At 48.1% G+C, this 5359-nt stretch overlaps 1 pseudogene; it reads right to left on the reverse strand.

Annotated features, from left to right (window-relative positions):
• Nucleotides 1-2265: 2265 nt before the first annotated feature.
• LOC101422612 (bromodomain-containing protein 7 pseudogene) lies at nt 2266-4470 on the reverse strand (annotated as a pseudogene).
• Between the last annotated feature and the right edge of the window lie 889 nt (nt 4471-5359).

Genomic DNA, 5359 nt, shown 5'->3' on the forward strand with positions numbered 1-5359 from the left:
AATTAAAATAAGTTATGAAGTACCATAATATCATTTTTTCTGGTATATTGTAACATGCTCAAATGGAGATGGCATGTTGAGAAAAGAACAGGGAACTGGGACTCAAGAGACCAATAAAGGCCATAAATAGTGAAAGGATTATGGTACCCACCTCCCCAATAGGTAATTAAATGTAATGCAATATTAAGCCATAAACTAAGCCCAACAGAATCCTTATTCTTCACATAATGAATAATAAATATTTTTTTAAATATTTAATCCCCTCCCCCCCAAAAAAATGATTCTGGTTTGTTGGTACCCCATGCATAAGATGGACTCTACCTAATTTGGAGGAATCCCACCCTCTTCAGCCTCTTCTCCCAAGTTCTGATGCTCTGAAGTCACTCAAGCTCTCTAGACCTCTTTCTGCATCAATGTGGTGAAGGGTGTTGAGTAGATGACAGCGGGCTCCCCCGTCTACTCACTGCAGCGTCAGTCCTCGGCAGTGTTTATAAACAACTCTGGAATCCTCTCACCTCTCCTTTATGCACCTAACTTTCTATTCCATGCTCCTCTCCCCTGATCTAAGGCCTCCAACGTACTCGCCCAGTCCTGCTCTAACATTATCTACCTACCTTCTCCTCCACCTTCAGCCTCCACCCAAACCGTCAAAGCTCTCATTCTTTCAGTGCAAAGAAACTCACTGTCAGTAAAAGAGCAAGCTGTTGGAATAATTCGTAGGGTTGTGTGAATGAATGATCGGCTGAACACTTCCAGGTGTACTTTTGTTTTAATACTAAGCATGAGTCTCTAATCAAGGGGGTCTCAGGCATTGTAAAGGATGGTTTTTCTCGGGGAAATAAGCATGCTGTTTGCAGAGAACACAGGCTTTAGAGCAAGGCCAAAATGGGTTTAAAGACCAGTGCCTTCAAATGGGCCAGCACACTGATTTGGCAAGGGCAGGGGAAAATGGGCACTGCCAACGCTCCTTCACGGGCAGCGATTTGGATCTATCTTTCTAACTTTCAAATATACGTAGCCACTGATGGGGCAATTCCCCTTGAGGAATCAGCTTTATAAATGTACTTGCAAATATGCAAATAGGGGTAGAAGGGCGTTTGTGCACTGTGCGGAGCCTAAGGCACCCACAGTCCCTTCTGAAACTCGGGCTCCACCTCCCCGAGGCCGCGGCTCTGCCAATGGCATTTGTCAGCTGGCTTCACATTTGGTTCCGCCAGGATGAGATGCTGGTGGGAGGTTAAAAAGTGCGAGGAGAGGGACAAGCATCCTTCCCAACCCCTGGTCCTGGCAGCAGGGCGGCAGTCGCTGGTGGCGGGCAGACACTTCATTGGCAACAGGCTTCTGAGCAGCAGTAGCCCAGGCAGCGCCTGTCAGCTTTTTGAGCAGTGATCTGGACACTGCTCGGGCAGATCCAGAACCAACAGGCTGCAGGGCTGCCCCAGTAGTGCCGCAGCGCACCGAGCGCCACCCTGGGGCTCTTAGCAGATGCCATCTGCCGTCATTTACCAGCACCTCCCGAGAGCTGCGTCCCTTTGCTATTCCAGCCCTTCTAACACTGTTCTAACCAGTTTCCTGTATTGAATTCCCTCTGAAATACAATGTAAATTCTGTTATTCAGAGTGAACCTTGATGGGAAGCGGATGTGGCTCAAGTGATAGGGCTCCCGTCTACCATATGGGAGGCCCCGGGTTCGTTTCCCAGGCCTCCTGCTGCAGGCAGCCTGGCCTGCGCTGCGGAGAGCTGACAGCCCGCGCCACAGAGATCTGGTGTAGCAAGATTACGCAACAAAGGGACACGCAGAGGAGAGACAGTGAGAGACACAGCAGACCAGGGAGATGGAGCGGTTCAAGCAACTGAGGGCCTCTCTCCCATACCAGAAGGTCCCAGAATCAGCTCCCAGTGCCTCTTAAAGAGAAAGAGAAGAAGAAAAGACCAGCAGGCATGGAAAGAACACACAGCGAATGGACACAGAAAGCAGAGCGCGCGCGCAAACAAGGGGGTGGGGGCGAAATGTTTAAAAAAAACTAAACCTCGACAGATACAAGGGTCATTCCTTCCAGCCTTGTAATTTAATAGAAAAAGATTATTTTTTCAGAGTCCCAAGTCCAGCTTTACTCCTTAATAGAAGCCAATCTCTGGAACATTAAAATTAAGCATTCCAAAGTTTAATTAAAAACACAATTTAGAAATATTTACTATCCTCTGAAAAGCATTTGCAAGTTAAGAATGAAAAAAAAATGTACATTACATATAATCAAAGGCCAGTTAGCTTTGGAGTCCGTGAGGGTCACATTCAGCAACATTCATCTCTTTAAGTTCTTTAAAACCTGTTAAATCTAAAAGCTGTTTTCTACCATGGGGGAAGGAATGGATATCCCCATTACTTGTCACACTGCAGACATGCTTACAGTATCACCTGGAGTTACTTGTTCTGCAAGTTCTTTAAGATTCTTGGTCCCTTGCTCAGCGAGATGCATTTCTCTATACAAGGGGCCCAAGAAACAGATCATTGGGGGGTGGGGGGTCTGGTGCTCAGACGCTCTGGGCTTCCTGGAGCCCCCCGAGCAATTTAGCGGGCCCCTCAAGTTTTCTCTGGAGCACTGCAGCTTCTGCAGAGCCAAAACCTTCCACTGTTCTTGTGTCCCCGCTTTCAGCGCCGTGAGCCTGTCTCGGTGGCTGAAGTCCAAACGCCCTGCGGGCTCTATTTCTGTAACTCCACGGCTTTTGCTGTGGCGAGGGCGCTAGGATAGCCTTCATCATCAGGGGAGGACGTTTCCAACTCTTGCGCGGTTCGAGGATGCCCTCCTTTTGTTAGAACATCCAGTAAAGTGTCCACCATAACACATGGATAGCCTTGGCAAGTAGCCAAAAACTCCTGGCTGCTTGGAAGGACAGAGCTCTCCCCACTGGGTCAATAGATTAAATCAGAATCATCCTTGTGGATGTTTGCAAATGTGGAGTCCTAATGTGGTGCCTAAGGGGTGTAGGGTCCATAATTCAGGTAGAACGCCTTCTTTTATCTTCTCTGAACCCTTGCAAAGTATTCACTCCAGACGGAAGTCTTCCAGTTGTCATCCCCAGTCTCTCAGGGAAGTAGCCTGGTTCTCCCACAACAATCCCCACTGTTGTCCCATTTGGTTTTCTCCTTTCAAATTCAAACTGACCGTTAACAAGCCGCTGGCTTAGCTTTCTTCCACACTCCTGAACAACGAGGTCAATCTTCTCCTGCTAACAATTTATTTTTATTTCTTTCTTTCTCCCCAGCCCGCCTCCTGGGTTTTGCGCTTTGTCTGCTCATCTTCTTTTTAGGAGGCACTGGGAACCAGACCCAGGACCTCCCATGTGGGAGCGAGGTGCCCAATGGCTCGAGCCACCTCCACTCCCACTTTTTGTGTCTCTGATTGTGTTTCTTCACTGTGTCCCTTTGTTGTGGCATCTTGTTGCGCCAGCCCGCTGTCTTGCTCATCTTCTTTAGGAGGCACCAGAAACCGAACCTGGGACCTCCCACGTGGGAGGTGGGCGCCCAATTGCTCGGGCCACATCTGCTTCCCTCCTGCTCTCTTTCTAAATTACTGCTTCTAAATTTACCTTCACGCATATCTTTGCCTTTCCTCATGTTCTCCTTACGGGACTTTGGAAGGCTTGGCCTTCCGCATCGCAGGAGTCCTCCCTCTCTCTGGGCCAGCAGCCACAGTCCTCCCCACTGGAAGAGAGTATCTGCTGTATCATAATCCTTTCGAGGTTGTTTGCAAGTCTGCCTTGAAGTCTATGCTCCGTTTCAGGCTCTGAATTCTTTCCCGACTGAGAATTTTCATCCCTGAGTGCAACAGTTTCTTTGCGGCTTTATAATAAAGGGCCTCTGGCTTGTTGTGAATCCTGGTGTTCGTACACATTAGATGGAAGTTATCCGTTAGTCCTTCTATGGACTGGTAGTCACTGTTCTTGATCTTTTCTTTCATGGTACTGAAATCCACTGGGTGTTTAGTGATCACGGAGCAGCTGCGAGCGACAGAATCCCTCATGGGAAATGAAGAGAAAGCACGTGGGTGTCCTCTTGGCGATCGTCTCATGCGATGATCCAAAGCTCCCTCAAGCGGTGTCCGCTCTACTCCTTGCTTGGCTGAAGAGCTCGCCAGGGCCTCAGCAGGCTCGTCTCGTCTGATAGGAGCCTGGCCCTTTGTGTCACTCTCCACGCGGTCTCCGTCTCACCTCTTTTTAGCCTCCTTTACTTTTCTCCCTCCCTTCCCCTGGAAGCCGCTTCTCTCCTTTCTTTCCCCTTTTTCCGCTCTCTGTCCTCGTGTCTGTCATGATCGTTTTCGCCTTCGAGAGGCCTGAGTCTTGCCCCAAGCTGCCTGTGGAGAGCTCAGTGACTTCACCGCCCCCCCCCCCCCAAGGACCAGCTTCCAGGGCTTTCCTCGCCCTCCACGCACAGTGTTTGTCCGACCTGCACGTCTTGTTCTTCTTGCCCATGTCTCACCCGGGTACTCACCCCCGGCGCCAAGCTCAGGCCACGTGGCGCCACTTCCAGTCCCGACCAGGTGAGCGGAGAGTGGGAGCGAGCCCCAGAGACCCTGCACCGTGAAGCAGGGGATAGAAAAAGGTTTCAAAGTATCTTAAGGGTCCCTCATTAAAGAGACCAGGTAAATAAATTACGGGACATGGAAACAATGGAGTACTGTATAGCTGTCAAAAAGACAGGTGCAGCTCTGTATGTACCAATATGAATAACAGCCAAGACTTTATAGTACAAAAAAGCAAGACCAAGAATAGCATAGTGTGATAGCATTTGTGTTCTTTTCACTTCCAGTTGGATTTTAAGTTCCCAGGCTCTGGATTCTGGCCCCCTAGCCTGGTTTCACTGGCTCCATGACCACCTGGGTTCTTTGCCACTAGCTTCTCATTTTCTCTCTACTATTTCCTCTGTTCATCTCTTTCCTCCCAAAATATTAAGCTTATGTCATGGTCTATGCTTGTAAAGTGATTCTAGAATGCAATATGATTCAATTTTTGGTCATTTCTTTTGTTAGGATTCAAGAGGAGTTTAGTTGCTCAGATTATAAAGTTACTATCTTGAGCTTGTTTGGTCTTCAGATAGGTTTACATTTTCTTAATGCTGGAAATCTAGGACATTTTAATGTGTTCTTTATGTGAGACTTTAGAAAGCTGTTATACATGAAAAGATCCCTCTTGACAAGTTTTGGAGTAGAGATCTAGGGTAAGATGAAGCATCCCATACCATCTCCAAAATAACCCAACCGCTTCCAAGTCTAGGAGCAGCATCTCTGCTGCAACTGAGCAAAATAATATGAACTGGCAGGAGATAGATTGGGGGGCTTTAATTATGTCATGGCAACAAGAG

This window comes from Dasypus novemcinctus, chromosome 12, assembly GCF_030445035.2.
Source record: "Dasypus novemcinctus isolate mDasNov1 chromosome 12, mDasNov1.1.hap2, whole genome shotgun sequence".
NCBI classification, from domain to species: Eukaryota; Metazoa; Chordata; class Mammalia; order Cingulata; family Dasypodidae; genus Dasypus; species Dasypus novemcinctus.